Source organism: Pipistrellus hanaki (genome assembly GCF_964339955.1).
Source record: "Pipistrellus hanaki genome assembly, chromosome: 11".
NCBI classification, from domain to species: Eukaryota; Metazoa; Chordata; class Mammalia; order Chiroptera; family Vespertilionidae; genus Pipistrellus; species Pipistrellus hanaki.
Window position 1 is genome coordinate 56,958,246 of NC_140513.1, and position 18,257 is coordinate 56,976,502.

Genomic DNA, 18,257 nt, shown 5'->3' on the forward strand with positions numbered 1-18,257 from the left:
CAAACTGGGCACCCTGGCAAACCCTTGGGATGCAAATAAAGTAAGCATAGTGAAGACAGGCAGGGAAACGTGAAGCCTACTATGAGATAAGAAGTGCTTTTGATGGAATGAAGCACAGTGAGTGTAGCGGCTCAGAGAGGATATTTCATTGAACTTGGGAAGTTCATGGCAGTTTTCCCAGAGATGAGTCTTGGAGAACAAATGGTATTTAGCTAGGAAGAAAGAGGTCAAGCGTATTTCAGGCAGAGGGAACAACATGTCCAAAAGCACAAAGTTTTGAAAGAGCACTGCATTTTTGAGGAATAGTCAATAGTTGGGCATGTCTAGAGCATAGGTTAGTGGAGAGAAAGGAGGCCAGAAAAAGGCAGGACCTCTGTGATCGCACTAAGTTATTTGGACTTCATCCTGTGGCAATGGCGAGACCATAAAGGATTGAAAGTAGAGGAATGAAAAGATTAAACCTAGAGCTTAGAACAATGACTGGCAGGAGACTGAATTAAAAGAAATTGAGGTTTGAGGCTGGAGAACCAGCTGGGACAATGTCATGATTTATTGTTTATATGTTTGTGCACATACATGCACTTTTTAGAATTAGTGTGTGTGTTTTTCTTGAAATTGGACTGCATCTTACAATCAATGGCATGTTATAAAAATTTAACAGGCAACAGTTTTCTCTCTTATAGGCCCTCAAAGAGCAGTGAATCTTATAACTGATGGTGTCTCAAATTATATAAAACAGTCCAGGCAAGAGGTGCTGAGGGTCCAATGAGTTCTCTGGCAGTGGGACAGTAAAGATAAAAAGATTAGAGCACTATTTAGATTCTGATATGATATAGGTTATTAAGTAAAAAAAGATTGCACAACACTAGGTATAATAAGTTACAAGTTAAAGAGAAAAAGGTGTGTGTGGTTGGGGAGATATAATACATACACGCACGTACGTTTCTGGAGATGCATAAATTCTCTCTAGAATGATACACAAGAAACTGATAAAACTGTTTTCAGGGAAGGGCATAGGGTGCCTGAGGGAGAGCAGTGGGAGGAAAATTTTTTATTGTGTTTTATCTTTTGTCCATGTTATGTTTGAATTAGGTATTATACACTTGAAATATGTTATAAAAATTTAAAAATGGTATTTTATATGAATACTTGACAAATTTGTTGACTGATTGTCTATGGGATAAGAGAGAGAGAATGTGTTATGGGTCTAGTTTTATTCTTTTAATGATTATCTAATTTTAAGTTTTAAAACAACTTTGAGGTATAATTTACATACCATAAACTCACCCATTTTATTTTATTTTATTTTTTTTTACTTACTGTTTTTTAAATTTCTTTAATGATTAAGGTATCACATATTTGTCCTCATCCCCTCCCATTCCCATCCCAAACCCCTCCGCACACATGCCCCAACCCCCCTGTTGTCTTTGACCACTGGTTAGGCTCATAAAACTCACCCATTTTAAGTGCATGACCCACTGATTTCTAATAAATTTATTGAGTTGTGTTACCATTATCACAATAGTTTTAGGACATTTTGCTCAATAAGATCCCTTTTTTCCTATTTAGTCAATTCCCATTCCTACCCTAGTTATTGTCAGAGTACTTTCATGAGATCATTTATGAAAGCCGATTACAACTTTCTTTTGTCACTGAAGACTCAACCAAAAGTTACAGATCTCATAACTATCCTCCTAATTGCCTTCACAGACGGACTGAAAGATTCGCTCTAGCTGAACAAGTCTTACTTCATGGTGCTCCACGGGACACACTGTCTGAGGCTGGGAAGCAGGTAGCTCTGGAGATGAGGTAAACGATCACAGAAGTAGCAACCTTTAACAAACTAAATACAGAAGCTATGTCAATATCAAATTATGTCTCAGTTTTATATCTTAAATCTTATCTGACCTAAATACCAATCCTTTTGGTAGAATATATTTTAGTGTTCTGCTATAACATAAACACAGAAAAATGGCCTTTGGTTTTTAACTCTCCCTAGTGAATATTTTGTTTTCTTTCATCTTTCCTTCTAAAGTAACCACACATTGCATTGCAAGGTCTCCACCATTAATCCTTTTCAACACACACACACACACACACACACACACACACACACACACACATACACATACCCCTTCTAGATACTAAATGGTCAGGGTCTAAATTAAACTGCCATAGAGAAAGTAAGAGGAGAGACTGAAAAGGAAGAGGCAGACACACTATCTCAGGTTATAACAAACGGTTCCTCGCTGCCTTCACCAGGGAGGGAGAGATTTTGAATGAGTGTCCTGGGCTGGCAGAGCAGGTTAAGTAGGTGGAAAACAAGGAAACAAGGTTCTGTTCTTGGTTGTTCCATGAACTCTCTGTGGCACATTCAATAAATACTGTTAGAAGGGTCAGTTGGCTTCAGACACTGCAACTGGCCACTTGTGGTTACAATTCAGCTCTCAAACACGTTTGATTGGGCCCACAGAGTGCAGCTTGCCTGGTGGTTCTCTGAGCCGACACTCAAAATGCAGAAGATTTTAAGTAAAGATCCAATAAAAATGGGAAGATGTAGCCACACTGGGCTTGTTTTCACATGGTAACAATTTTGGTCTGGTTGATAGATACTTCTTTGGTTAGGACATTTGTTCTCTCATTTGCTTCAGACCACATGCACTTTCTGTTGTTTCCCAGCCATTGAAATGACAGGTTTTAATAATGAAAAATAATTTGAGATGTAGAATCCAGAATGTCCCCATCTAGATTGTTTGCTCGGTTCATGATTCCTATGAGGCATTTGAGCTTGTAACTGTATTCGTTTTCAATGGCTACCGTACTAAATTACCACACTAGCTCCTTTAAAACAGAAATGTCTTCATAGTTCTGAGCAGGAAGTCTAACATGAAAATGTTGGCAGGGGATGTGCTGCCAGCAGAGGCTCCAGAGGAGAGCCCATCCCTCACCCTTCCCAGCAGAGCTTTCTTGGCTTATGGTGACATCACTGCACTTCTGTCTCCATCTCTATAGGGCTTTGTCCTCTTCCCCCTGCGTCTCTCCTCTGTGTGTTTCTTATAAGGAAACTTACTGGACTTAGGGCTCACCTGGATCATCCACGATGACCTCATTTCCAGAGTCTTAATTTTTTCCAAATAAGGCCATGTTCCCAGGTTCTGGGTATGAAGACATGGGCATATCTTTTTAAGGCCACAATTTAGCCTGCTATAAGCTGGAGTAACCAAACTGGAGAATCCTGAAGGAGATTCAAACAGAATGAGGAGATGAGGCTGGTACCAATCACCAGGATAAAGAAATAGAATGAGGGCAAGATCAGAAAGAGCAATTGTGCCCTAAGTCTTAGTGTACCAAGAACATCCAACAGCCTTAAACAACTGGCATCTTTGCACTTTAGGAAGTTGAATTAGGGCAGACTTAGTTTCTGGGATTCATCAATTTCACATTGGCTTAACTTTATTGGTTTAATTGCTTGCTTGACCTTGACCATGATTACCTTAACTGGGTGTACACTCTACCATCTGCTTACTGCTTTCAGTTGCCTAAAGCCAAATGAACCATCTAAAAGGTGAAAACTGAGACTAAACTAAGACTAAAATTTAAAACTAAACTAGAACTGCTAAAAGAACAGATGCTGAAGAGAATAGAAGAGAGGGGAAACTAAGTAATATATAAAAACAGGTCCTCATAGAACTAGGACCAGCTACTGTGGGGGCAGGCGTCTCTGCCTAATGGGCATCAGAAGCCATTCCTCTCAGAAAGCCCCCATTTATCTGTATTCAGGGATCATAGACTGTTACAGCAGAAAGGGCCCCAAGGATAGTCTTAGCTCCCATCTGAGACTTCAGTGGGAACAGTCAGAAATGTGGGGGAAACTGGGGCAGATCCGATACCAGGAGAACAAATAGCATACAATCCATTTAGAGCTTAGAAATTTTGCTAGTGCTTATTTAAGTAAATATTTCTTAATGCATCCTGGTGTTTTCCTTCTGGAGAAGATGTGTGTGTGTGTGTGTGTGTGTGTGTGTGTGTGTGTGTGTGTAAGAGAGAGAGAAGAGAGAGAGAGAGAGAGAGAGAGAGAGAGAGAGAGAGAGAGAGAGAGAGAGAGAGAGAGAGAGGTGTATGTTGCAGAGGAGCACCCAGAAAACCATACACCACCACCCCAAATATCCAAACCTTAATTGGGTATCCCCAGAGACACATAGTTGGAAGAGCTTAATGTTCCTGCTGAGATCTGGTGGGGAATTTTTACTGGAGCTGGTAACCAGGACAGCAAGAAGCCCAGCCAGGAGGCTGGTTAGAGGCTAACCCAAACAGCTTTGGCTAATTCTGGGCTACTGCTGGGGTTGGGGATAGGGGCGGGGGCGGGGAGAGGAGGGATGGTGCAGCAGCTGGCAGAGAGAAGTGTCTGACATTCTTGCGGGCTGACATCAAGCTGCAAAGCTGCTGCCCTCTGGTGAGTCAACTGCAAAAGGCCCACATCGTTCGAGAGCTGCTGCCCAATCAGAGAAGGCGGTGCCACACCTCAGAAATCTCTCTAACCCTCAGCTTTCTCTGACCTTCAAGCAGAGAAAGAATGCAGAAATGATTACACTTATGAGAAGCATGGAATCTACAAGAGTAACAGCAATAATTAGGTTAACTTCATATTTTCTTGTGAAACAGTTTATGACTATGTACAGCCAACACTCTGGATTTTACTCATTTAAAAATATTTAAACTTTTCCTTTTGTGCTGAGGCAAGAGGGCATAAAAGGGCACTGAAGGAACCCCTGGTGCATTGTTTTATCTTAACGCTGAAATTAATATGTAGAAGGACATTGATATCTTGGTAGAACATTGTGTTGCAATGGCAATTATTGGCACTTAGCAATCATATCCATAGATTGCTAGCTGTTACAATGAGATTTTTATGTATAAATGTGCAATATGCCATTACATAGAATTTCATGCAAATTCTATGATGAAAATAAAAATTAGGTGTAGAATATCTATTCTCACCTTATTAAGCAAGGCTGTATCGCTGTCTAATAATTTCTCTCTTATTGAGCAGAAATCAGTGGGGAAATATCATGCATGAGGCAAGAAGGGTAAACTATTTGCTTAGTGCAGCATAAAGTTGCTTGCCAGTAAGAGCAGAGTCCCTTCTATAGCACTGCCACCATATGACATTGCCGTACCTTAGAGTCCATAAAGAAGGCTGACATTGTAAAAGATTAACTGGGTTTTACTTGGCAAGGCCAGGCATCTAGATAGCATGCTATAAAGTGGTTAGGAGAGAAAAAGGAATCTGCAGTGGAGGCCATCTGATTTTGGCACTAGCTCTCCTTACAGTCCTACCACATGGTTTAGATTGTCAGGAGCAAAAGGGCTTACTCAGCCAAGGATGCTCTCTGCGTGGCTTTGGGAAGGAGGGAGTCTCAGAAATAATGGCTGCAGTATTATAGAACTGCGAGGAAAAGAGAGAACTGGACCGGTCCTGAAGAAAAGTATTCAGCCAGAGCCAGAACTACTCCCATTAAGACCGGAGATCTCTATTATCCCACCTCTCCTACATGCTTGATATAGGAGTTGAAGGGAAGCTAGATTATACCTGCACATTCATTCATTCATTCATTCACCCACCCATTCATCCATCCATTTGTTTGTTTGTTCTTTATTTATTCATTTGACAGAAATGTTTTTGCATTTCCTAGGCCCCAGGTATTGAGGATACACTGTTCTTGTTCAGAAAAGGAAACTGATAATTGTGATGCAATAGAATTATCACTCTAGTAACAGCAACATGCATTGAACTCACTAGATACCAGGGACTTTGCTAGGAGTTATAAATGAATATCTACAATACTAAGACCGGGGTTTGGCTATAGCTCTGCGTGTGGAGGAATAGAAGCCTGGAGACATAAAGCCCTGAACAGCCTGGAAGCAGTGAATAACAACAAGAACCTTAAGCCCAAACATTTTGACTTGAAGTTTGGGCCCTTCGCCACCCATTTCCAAATTAGGGGAAAGATGACTAGAACTACAACAATGAGTAACAATGACTAAAAGCACAACAAAAACGACCTGCAATGACTCTTGAAAGCAAAGCAATTCTTTAAATGAGGGCATGTTTGTGCTGGTGGCGACTTTTAAGCCGAACAGCTGCATATGCGAAGGCCATGGAAGGTGTGTTGTCAAGGGGAAATGAAAGTGAATAAATAGATTTGGAGGTTTATGTGGGTGTTCTAATTTCCCATTAACAAATAACAAAACGCTCCAAAACTCAGTGGCTGAAATAACCATAGCCACTTACTTAGCTCACAAATCTGCAATGTGGGCAAGGTTAGGTGGGGTCAGCTCCTTTCTATTCCATGCAGTGAGTGGGGCCTGTGTGAAGGATGGCTGGGCATCTGGGGCTCCTCATGCATTTCTGTCTTTCAGTGATCTTTTCACATGGCCTCTCAAGCATGGTAGCTTCAGGTAGATGAACTTCTCATATGGACGCGTAGATCTCCTAAGGTGCATGCTCCAAATGAGATTGCCAGACAGAAGGTATATTGCCTCTTCTGACCCTGCCTAGGAAATGAAATAGCCTATCTTGTGCCAGACTTAATTAATTAACTAAGGTGGTCAAAAGGTCATGCCCAAGTTCAAGGGGATGGGACATAGATTCTCTCTCTGAATAGGAAAGTGGCATAAAAGTATATGGGACCAGAAATACTAGTATGACATTTTTGTGTGTGTGTGTGTGTGTGTGTGTGTGTGTGTGTGTGTGTGTGTTTTGAAATAAAGTGGAATAAGGTAGCACAGTGTAGTAATTAAAAACCGACCTAGAGTATGATGAGCTTTGATTTCAACTAAGGGCTTGACTGATTACTAGACATAATACTAAGCTCTTTAAAAAAGTATCTCATTGAAGTTTAACAGCAAACCTATGAAGAAGAACTATTCTTATCCCATTTTACAGATGTGGAATTGAAGATCAAATTGAAGATCAAAGATAGGATATGAACCAAGGTAACTGTTCTATCAGACCCTGTACCAGAATAGTTTGAATTTTAACTAGGAGACTGTTGGAAGCCACTAAAAAACTTTAAACTGACTAGTCTTATGGCCAGTCTTGTTCTGAAGAAAGCAATATAGAGTCTGAACCAGGAGCTGGCAGCAGGGAGAGCAGTTAGAATATAGTTGCTATAATCCAGGTGAGAAATCTGAAATACTGAAGGCATTAAGTAGTGTGGGAGATGTGGAGGAGACCCAAAGAAAGTAGTAGCAGTCATCCTTGATTACTGATTGGATGTACAGAGAAAGAGAAGGAATTTCTGTAGACGTTAAATCAGCTTTGAGTGCAGACACTGGCATGTGCATTATTACATAGGGCTCTAAGTAGAGAAAGAAAACAACTCCAGGGTGTCTTCTAACCTAAAGCATATTTCCTAAGTCCTTGCACGCTCAGTCTAGACTGAAAACAAACAAACCAGACTCCTCTTGAAGCTCTCAGATCTCTTACCTTGCAAATTTCATGCCGAGCTTCCTTTCCCACAGCCCACACCCCTGTCCCAGGGATTACAATGGTTGTTTGTATGTTCTAGGTGGTTCCTTCCACATCAGGGCCTTGGGAGAATGATCTAAGGCTGCTTACTCCTGTAACTATGCACACAATTTGCTGGTTCTTAAAAAGGATGACTTACTGGTGCTGTGATGTGGTCTTCAGGCGGCCAGGGGGCTCTTCCTATGAGGTACTTATTGACTGTCATTTAGTTTCATGGGGAATTTCCTTTGGAGGGACAATATGTGCTTTGAAGGACAGAAAGAACATGTGTCACTAGATAAAGCATTCCATATCTCTGATTAAGGACTTTACTCTATCACTGGGTCAAGGTCTGAGAAGCTAAATTGGCTCTTAAGAAAGTGAACTAAAACAAGTGAAGAAACCAACAACCCCCAACCTTTTTTGTTTTGTTTTGTTTGTTTTTGGTTTCCTGATTATGAAAACAATTGCCTTTTAAAATTATTTTCTTTAAACTAGAATAATTTCTGCAATTAAAGTTGTGTGACTTTGATAGATTATTTACTTGCTTGTGCCTTCTATCTCTTTTTTATTTTAATAGGATTAATTTCTGAAAAGTAACTTTATTCTTAAACTACATTTTGAATAGATTATTTGCCTCTCCTAATGGGCCAGGGAGGTTGGCATTTAATTGAACGGTTTTTGTTAGATATAGTAAGTACTCCATTTATCTTAGTGCTTCAGACAATACATCTCTTGAGAAGAGAGTATTACCCTAATTGTTTGAACACATGTCTATACATATTACTTGGCCATTCAATTAACTCTACCTTTGGCTGTCAGTGTCTAAAGTTATAAGCTAGTTAAGCTCTACCAGTCCATAAGGTCCCTCAGTGCTCACAGTTTGGTCACAGTCACAGTCCTGCTTTAGGATCTCTAGCCTAGCTTTCCTTAATAAGCAAGGGGAGGCTTAAACTTGGCTTTGTACACCGAATTATTCCTTTAGAGAAATAATTCACTGCTTCTCCATTGCAATTCAACGTTTTTCATGTGTAAAGACCCCTCCCCAACAAATGAGCTGCTCTATGGTTTAGAAATTTCCCCATAATGGGACTTTCCAATGAAACCCATCAAATGAAACCCAAAGTGGGAGTGAGTAAATAACTGATGAGATCATACTCTTATTATGGACTACTACAACATAATGGATTGGGAAAAAATTAGAATATAAAAGAGAAGAGTCTGGTTTCTGTCTAAAGGTATTTTTGCTTGTTAACAAAGCTCCCAAACCACAAAACATTGGATCAGAAAAAAAAAATGCATCATCTAAGCAACTTTTTCATTAATTAAACCTTGCATATAGGGAATTTTTTTCCCCCCCAGAAGGAAACCTCCTTCTTGGGACAGTTTCAGCAATTTGACCGCAGTTTCCAAGCATATAGAGCAAATACCTGGCAATCATTTATCAGTCATAAAGATAAGCCAAGGATTGGGAGTACTTTTGTAGGTCACGTCACCTGACAGAAACTTTGGACTGATCCTTTCCTGGTTCAAGAGTTCAGCCATAAGACTTACTTTCCCTATCAGCTGGCTCAAGTTGATAAGGTTCTGAAGCAAGCAAATGTTCCTTATGAGCTTTTATTTGTCTTTATGACATAAGGGTTGGAGGAATTAGGTTATACAGTTACTTCTGGTTGGCTTAGTTTTCTTTTGAATAACTCACTCTCTTCTCTGATTGGACAAGAAAAATGGAGTTTGATTCTTTTCATCAAATTCCTAATGCCTAGTATAGAGTCTTTATCACTAACAGGTTTCCTGTGAGTGTTTTTTGAAGGAATAGTATATTTAGAAACTTAGCCTTAGATTAGTGATTGGCCAATGGTAAACATGATTCAAGAGCAGAGTAATTAAATAAGAGCAAGTATTGTATTGTGTGCCCATCGAATGGATTAGACACAGGTGATGGATATGAGGGTGAAATTGAGGGTGTCTGAATTCACTGAAATTGCATGAGATATTATCTTATTAGAATCTGCCTTGTCTGTCTTCTTTCCAGAAATTTGACTCAGAAAGAGTTCATTCAGAGGTGTTACCCCAATAGTGGTATTAGACTTCAGAGAGTTCCAGCTTCTAAGCTCCTCTGAAAAGAACTAAGTGCTAGATCTACCATACTTAATCTCACTCACTTTTCCTACTACTATAAGCCATTTCCCATCTTCCCTTCTACTTGGTCTGGTGACCACCAATTGTAGGACATTTCCTGCAGCTTCCATCTGAATTTGTGTTCCAGACCTGACTCTGTCATAAATTTACTGTTGATCTTGTAGAAGTCAACTAACTTCCCTGAGCTTTACCTTCTTTCCTGAACTTTATTTATTAATAAATACATAAACAAATTTACTTTACTAATTTTATGATTTTATTATTCTCCAGAATAGACACTAGAATAGTTTGAAGCCAACACATGACCTACTGTTTGTTGTTTTCGCTACTAAGATGCAGATATGAATCATTTTTTTCTTTAAAGATTGGGCTTAATTCTCTGATAACAGGTAACTAAATACCTCTTATTCATTCATATAAATATCCACTAGGTGCCTGATAGGTAACCAAGTAAAATTCATGCCTGTGACTGAGGATCTAAGACTCTCTTCTGGTACTAACACTTGGATGCATGAAGGTTTAAAACCATAAAGTTTTGTTCTCTAATAGGACAATCTAACATGGGATCGGGCCTAAACCGACAGTCTGACACCCCCCAAGAAGTCCCTGATTGAAGAGGGTGCAGGCTGGGCTGAGAGAACCCCTGCCCCCATGCATGAATTTCATGCACTGGGACAATAGTATGTGTGAATATATATATATATATATATATATATATATATATATATATATATATATATATATGTCACAGAAAGGGAGAGGGAGAGAAGAAACATCAATGATGAGAAAGAATCACTGATAAGCTGCCTCCCGCAGGCCCCAAACTGAGAACTGAGACTGCAACATGGGCATATGTCCTGCCTGGGAATTGAACCATGACCTTCTTGTTCACAGGTCGATGCTCAACCACTGAGTCACTCTGCCTGGTTTGTTATATCATTTTTTTCTCTTTAACAATATGCATATAAATAAAAAGAGAAACAGTGTAATCTCTCTCATCTCTTCAGCAATATGTAACACTTGTAAGCTCATTTAATTTCAGTATAATTAAAAATATTCAAAAGTAAATATAGTAAACATGTGCCCAATAAGTGTTTATGATATAACACTGATACATCATAGGTTGCTATATCAAGATAGCATTAATAACAAAAGGAAGGAGTAATTGTTGTAGTGAGCAAAAACCAAGTGAGCGTGGCAGTTGATATTAAAGCTGCAGTTCTGCCGAAGCCGGTTTGGCTCAGTGGTAGAGCGTCAGTCTGCAGACTGAGGGGTCCCAGATTCGATTCCGGTCAGGGGCATGTATATTGGTTGCAGGCACATCCCCGGTAGGGGGTGTGCAGGAGGTGGCTGGTCGATGTTTCTCCCTCATCGACGTTTCTAGCTCTCTATCCCTCTCCCTTCCTCTCTGTAAAAAATCAATAAAATATATTTTTTAAAAAAATAAAGCTGCAGTTCTGACATTAAAGGAATCATAATGGACGCCTTGATGAATCACCATCATCCTAAAGACACTTGAATTTCTTTGCTAGAAATTTGTAACACTAAATGATGATAAATATTTTCAAAGAAAAGGAAATCTAATTTCTCTTTCGAATATGTCACATTTTTGTTGGTTGCAAGTGACTGAACTCATCTTGAACTAGTTTAGGTGAAAGAAGAAATATGCTGTTTTGTGGAATACCAGGGAGAATGGAACAATCAAACCATGGAAAGTACAGGATGCAGGTGGACTACCGGAACAACTACAACCAGGGGTCAAAAACTATCTCTCCCCAATTCTTGCTTCCGTTTCTCTTTCTGTGTTGACTACCTTAGATTGACTTTGTCCACATGGCAAGAAACATTGCTGTCCACACTTCCTGAGTTCTCCATTCTACAATTTCCACCACTGATAATGGGTAAATTTATGCTTTCTGTGATGAAAAGTTAAAATTACCAAAGGAGGTTCTTGATTGCCCCAACATGGAGATGTTGTCCATCTTTAGACCAATTTCTTGTGTCCTGGGTTGGGGGAGAGGAATGGGGTTAAATGTGAACACAGACATTTCCTCAGAGCCACTTGGTTTGACTGGGAGATGAGCATTCCCAAAAGACTGTGAGTCACCAAAATCGGTTTGGCTCAGTGGATAGAGCGTCAGCCTGCAGACTGAAAGGTCCCAGGTTTGATTCTGGTCAAGGGCATGTACCTGGGTTGTGGGCACATCCCCAGTGGGGGGGTTTGCAAGAGGCAGCTGATCGATAATTCTCTCTCATCAATGTTTCTAACTCTCTATCCCTCTCTCTTCTTCTCTGTAAAAAAATCAATAAAATATATTTAAAAAAAAAAGACTGTGAGTCAAGTTTACTAAAGGAGTTACAATGCATAGATAAAACAACAGTTTTTTCCTATATGTGTCCAAACAATCCCCATGGTATTTTCAGTATTTTGCAAGAGTTTTAAAACTTTGCCAAACTATGACCAAAGTTTTAATCTTATAACATTTTCTTAGGATATTATAATATTTTTTCTTATTTATATGTTACCTGAATTATTTTCAAATTAGGATGAGGAAATGAGAGTCTGTCTTGAAAATGAGTTCCAAGTATTCAGGCTCAGGACCAAAGGAAATGAGGTCAGGCCTAAAATAAATCTTAGAAAGCTAGAATTCTAATCAAAATTAAATGAGCAAAATTATAAGGTTAGTACTGTGCTCTTTCAGTTCACTGTTGATTATTTTTATTGGCATTAGGTAAGAGTAAGGGTGGTATGGTGAACATAGTGATGGGACTAGAAAACCCACGTATTGGTTTTTGTTTTTGTTTGGTCACTGTTTAAAATCAATGCAAACATAGTGGCTTAAAATAATGCCATTTATTATCCCCACAGTTCCTGGGCACAGTGTAGGTCAGCTCGGTTCTCTGCTTAGAATCTCATAAGGTCAAAATCTAGGAAACAGTTGGGACTCCAGTTCTCATCCAGAGCTTGGGTCCCTTTCTAAGCTCACTGGTTGTTGGCAGAATTCATTTCCTTTTTACGCCTTCCACATGGCCCCCGCCATCTTCAAGCCAGCATTAGTACCTCGAATCCTTCTCATGCTTCGACTCTCTGACTTCCCCTTCTGCCATCTGTCTCTTTGACTTCTCTTTTTCTCTTTGATCACTGGCAGAAGGGGCTTTTAAGGGCTCCATGTAATTGGATTAGATTCACCTGGGTAATCTTCTTATAAGGTCAACTACACCATATAACATAGCATAATCATGGGAATAAATGACATTTCATCACATTTACACATCGCTGGGATTAGGTTAGGAATTCTTAGGAGTCATTCCTAGAAATTCTGCCTTCTGCAATTTTGCTTCTGGATTGAATTTGACCATGTGTTAGCTATTTAGCTCTCCTGAGCCTCAGTTTCATCTTTGGTAAAAGTGAGCTTTAAAGCTACCTGCCCTCCTTACCTCACAGGATCCATGTTAGGTTTCAGTGAAATAGCACATGCCAAACAATTTTCAATTCAGTTTTACAAACATTACGGTAGTTCATTGGGGATACAGAGCTTCACACACTTGGAGATTCCAAAAGATATAAAAATGTAAGTTTTTTTTTCTTACATTACTATAGGCTGAAAAATGCTGATATCTGATACAAAGAATTAACTCTATTATTTACTTCTAATTATGCAAAACCTTAAAATCACAAGCCTAAAAACTGCAAGCAAAACACCTCAAAGCCAATAAACATTTTTATAGAGTTCTCTTAAAAGGTCTGTATAGAGTCCGAGTATAAATATATAGTCCTCTTAACAGGGCTCCACATACATATATCAATTATGCACGTTGCCAAAAACAATGAAATCTCTTCGGATTCTCCAATTGAGCTTTAGGCTTAATGTAGCATCAAATATGCAAATAATTAACTTCAAACTCTGATTACTGTCACCTCCATCCACACCATCACAAGCTCTTCTGATACCTACTATTACCTGCTACTTATTCTCAGAAAACTCCTTCTTAAATCTGGTCTTTTTTATAATCACCCATTAATCTTCTTCTTAGTCTTACTCTAAACTATCCTAACTGCAGTAAATGACCTAATTATTCCTGTCCATCCCTCACATAGCTCCTTACTTGTGTTAGTTCAGGCCCTCTGAGAAGCAGATGCCAAGATGAAGTTAGATGTGCATGAGATTTGCTGAGGAAAACTTGGTGGGAGAAAATGGAGAGAGAGCTGTAGGAGGCTGGGAGGGCCATCAGATCACTCTGCAAAACTGTTCCCTGTGAAGGAGGGAAAGAAGGAAAGCAAGGAAGAAAGTCTTGGCAAGGCTAATTGGGAATCCTTAAGCTAAAGTTGCCCATCAGAGGAATCCTGCATCTTCCGGGAGTGGGCCTGTGTTAGCAGCCCTGCTGTGCTTAGTGATGGCTGGGGCAGCTACAGAAAGCATGGCTTCAGAACAAAAGTGATGATGCATTTCAGAGGGCCGCAGCCGGGACCATCAGTCTAGTATGCTTCCCACAGGAGCCACCATAATTACTATCTCAGTCATCTGCTTTTTTGGTACATTCATGCCTTCAAATGTTAGGTCATGAAATGGCTGATTATTCAAATTCATGTGGCATCTCTGACTGAATATTTTCCATCACGTTTTATTTTAAAAGACTTTGACTAACTAACCCAATTCACCATTACCATCTTGATTGCTTCTTCTGTCTTCTCTTTATACGTAATATTATTATAATAATTTATGCATGATGGCCTGGATCTTGAACCTCCAATCCTCAATGAGCTCACCTATAGTGATTAGAGATTTTTAATTGAAGAAATATATCAAAGGAAACTTCATTATTATGAACCAAGGTTTGTTGGATCTCTTACCTCACCAAGCACATGGAAAGAAAGAGCAATGGAATGATTTAGAAGAGATAGATGTCTGAAAAGAGAATGATACAGAATGATAGAACTTTTAACCTTGTTTTCTTTCTCAAAACTCTACATTCCTTGGGACTCCTGGCTCACTTAGGTGTCTTTGTTCCAGAGCTCTTCCTCCCTGGAATGAAGATGAGGGCAGCAAGGGGTGGGTGGGACTGTGCTCCCTTCAAGGCTCCTCCAGAATCATTTCTAGATGTTTATCAGCTTGGCGCATAGGAACTTGGGGGATTCTTGGTGATTTTATAGAGTAAAAAGGACACAAATTCTTGGAGGGTACATTCCATCCCCCCTACCAACAATTTGAGATGAAATTTTTTATATATATACAGGGAGAGAGAGTTAAAATATAAAATTCATCTGGATTTTAAAATTAAATTATGAGACTTCAAACCTATATTGTTCTTGGGAGCCACTTTATACTTATGCTTAGATCTCCCTGTGTTATTATTCACTATTTTAAGCTGTTGTATCTTGTTGAACTATCCAATGAATTAGAGTGCGTTCTAACATTCTCTTAGCTCTTTTGTCGCTTTCCAAACTTGGATTGAATGACATTGGACATTGCCAGCTTCTTAATGTTTTGACAGTGATCTTAGGGTATTATGTAATTGATGATTATTATTTTAAAATATATTTTATTGATTTTAGAGAGAGGAAGGAAGAGAGATAGAGAGATGGAAACACTGATGAGAGAGAAATATCAATCACATCGATGGGCTGTCTCCTTCATGCCCACCACTGGGGATCGAGTTCACAACTGGGACATGTGCCTTGACCAGGAATCAAATCATGACCTCCTGATTCATGGTCTGATGCTCAACCTTTGAGCCACACAAGCTGGGCTGTAATTGATTATTTAAATTAGCTTTCCCAATGTGTAATAAGACTGAAAGCAGAACTCTCCATTATAGACAGAGCTTAGCTTTCAGTAGGTATGAAGATGATCCAGGATTCATTTCTTCAAGAGTATATATTGAGTGCCTTCTATGTGCTGAGAGCTATTCCTCAAAATGTGATATTACTGTGAACAAGACAGAATATCAATACAAATGAATAAATAAGAATACAAATTAAAGCATTCCAATAGTGCTTCAATTTCTGGGATAGGAATAAAGCAAGAAAGGGGGTACAGCTACTTGGTGTAGGAGACAGTGATGGCTTCTCTCTGGACCTGACATCTGGCTTTAGACAAAAATAAGGAGAAAGAGGCAGTCAGATGAAAACAAGGGAAGAATCTTTCAGGAAATAGCAATGATAAATGCAACTTACCATTTAGAGGAACACAGAGAAAGCTCGTGTGTGGACCACAGTGGATGAAGGTTGAGTAGTTGCAGAAAAGGCAGGGGCGAGACCATATAGGGCTCTGTAGGTAATAGAGAGGAGTTTGGCTAATCTGCTAACTACAGTGAGAAATCACTAGAGTTCCTTAAGATGGGGAATTTTATTACTAGTCAGATTAAGCCAAATAGTAAACCACCTGCTTCTGAATAACTTGACTAAAGAGGATATTGTGGCTATGGATATGCATGAAGATTAAGCAGAACGTGGAAGAAGGACCTCAACTAAAATTGACCTCACTTAAACAAGAGAGGAGGACAAAACAGTGTTAAAAGGATGTAAAGATAATGACTTTTAATAATCAATGAAATGTTATATTTTATTATGAAGAAACATGTACTATATGTTATATATTCCAGAAGAGATTCCCACTTAATTGAAAAAAGAAGTCTTTTATGTTTATTACAATAAACCTTTTAAGACACTGGCAATTCATATATCTAGAGCTTGATTTCTAAAGAGCTCAAACTTCATTGTGGATAACGTATTATGAAATTTTGTTTATTTATAATATACTCAACCTACTTGAGTAAAAAACACAAGGAAGTTTAAGGAATATGAATAACACTAAAAATAGCCAGTGTTTCCTTGATATGATAACCCCTCCTCCCCAGGGCATTTAAACGAGGTGGGGGAAACCTTCATCTGGAATGGAAAACACTGTGCCTCCTGTTCCCAGGAAAAGAGACGTGGAATTGGAAAACAAAAACAAAAACCACCAACTCATCTGGAAGCTCAGGAAAGAGCTTTTGCATTTTGGGCCCATTTGTCTCAGCATGTGAATCATTTAACAGGAAAAAACACGGGCTGACTCAGCTTGAGGGAGCTCTCTCAGTCCCTGCTGAGGTCCTTGCTTGGTGCGGCCTCTCCACTCCCTGTGCACCTTGCTTCCGTCTGTCCTCCTTTCTCACTGTAGAGAAACAGGAAGGGATTTTATTAATGACTTGGGCCACACTTAAAACAACATCAGATTTTGATCTTTCTGGGCGTGGAAAATGGTTCAGGGATCAAGGAGCAGTTCCTGGTCAGATTGAGAAGTAGATGAGAGGAAAGACCTCTGTGAAATGAACTCACAACCAGCATTTGACACGGGCCTCTATAGAGACCTAGAGCATGGCTGCCTTAAAAAGATCACATCAGTTCCTCCCAACCCTCTGTGAGGCTTCATCCCTATAACAGTGAGACAGCTGGGGCCTCAGCAGGAAAAGGGGCCTGCCCAAGACTGCAGGAGAATAGTTCTTGGATCTGGATCTTCTGACTCCCAGGGCTATGCCATCCTCCATCCATCACACCCTGCAGCAGCGGTTTAGAACACAAGGGAGTGCTGCCCAGGATGGGATCTCCTAGCTCCCTGTCACTAGTTGTTTACCCTCCTTTGCCTTTCAGTTGTATTTCTGGGCCACCTCTAATTAGCTTCTATAATGGGGTCATTCCTTTTGTGACATAGGCTGAGTTTCATTGAACTTGAAAATGAAGAGAGAGAGAGAGAGAGAGAGAGAGAGAGAGAGAGAGAGAGAGAGAGAGAGAGAGAGAGAGAGAGAGAGAGAGAGAGTTAGAGAGTCACATTATGGTGTCTTCCCCTTCCAACTCCAGTTGCACAGAAAGTTCTTAATGAACATTGTTGCTATCTATGAGGGGCATAATGAGCTAAATGGGTGTTACCCAGTCTGAAAAATCTTAGTGATGTCAACAAGCCACTTGAGACAACAAGTCTCCTGCCATTTGGTCCTTATTCCTTATCAGTCCTCGGCTTTGGGAAAATAAATTTTCTGGAAGGATAAGGACCTTTGTGGAGTAACAAGGAGGGGAAGGTTTGTATACTCTAAAACAAACCCGTAGTAAGTAATTCTATAGGCTGACAATTTCCCCTTTAGCCTTCCTTTCTACCAGCTATGCAGGTCACTGTCAGATACGTAGAGGAAAAATAATAGTAAGAAAAAAAATTCAACCCTTTACGTATATTCACCACAAGTTAGTTCCAGTCATACCCAAAATTTGCAGTGTTGTTCTAACTCAAGTGTGGTCTGTGATCTAATAGGTAAATGAAATGACTCTACAGAGAAAGTTCATGCAAACCCATTGGCTTCGACTTCTTAGTGTATACAGATCTTTCTGTTCATTTTTCTCACACCAACTGCTTAATGCAAGATTGTACAAATGGATTTGGAAATCTCATGAAAACTATGAAAGTAAACAAGTTCATCTTTTAGGGAACACACCTGCATATATGATCATTTTCCAGAGGCAATCAGAAATTTGCTTTGAGAAAGGGTGGGCATTTGTGAGAATGTCAGGCTACTGGGATATGAACCCTCATGTTACCATTGTGTTACTCTGTAACAATGGGGAAATTATATTTCC

The 18,257-nt window shown here is 39.6% G+C and overlaps 2 long non-coding RNA genes across 2 annotated transcripts in view; both read left to right on the forward strand.

The window, feature by feature from the left end:
- Positions 1-18,257, forward strand: part of LOC311629751 — a 113,876-nt gene that overhangs the window by 80,514 nt on the left and 15,105 nt on the right. The gene's annotated exons all lie outside the window — the stretch shown is intronic.
- LOC311629752 lies at positions 6,946-11,859 on the forward strand. The gene is made up of 3 exons (XR_014796252.1): positions 6,946-6,996; positions 7,572-7,718; positions 11,304-11,859. It is a non-coding gene; the product is annotated as an uncharacterized lncRNA (long non-coding RNA).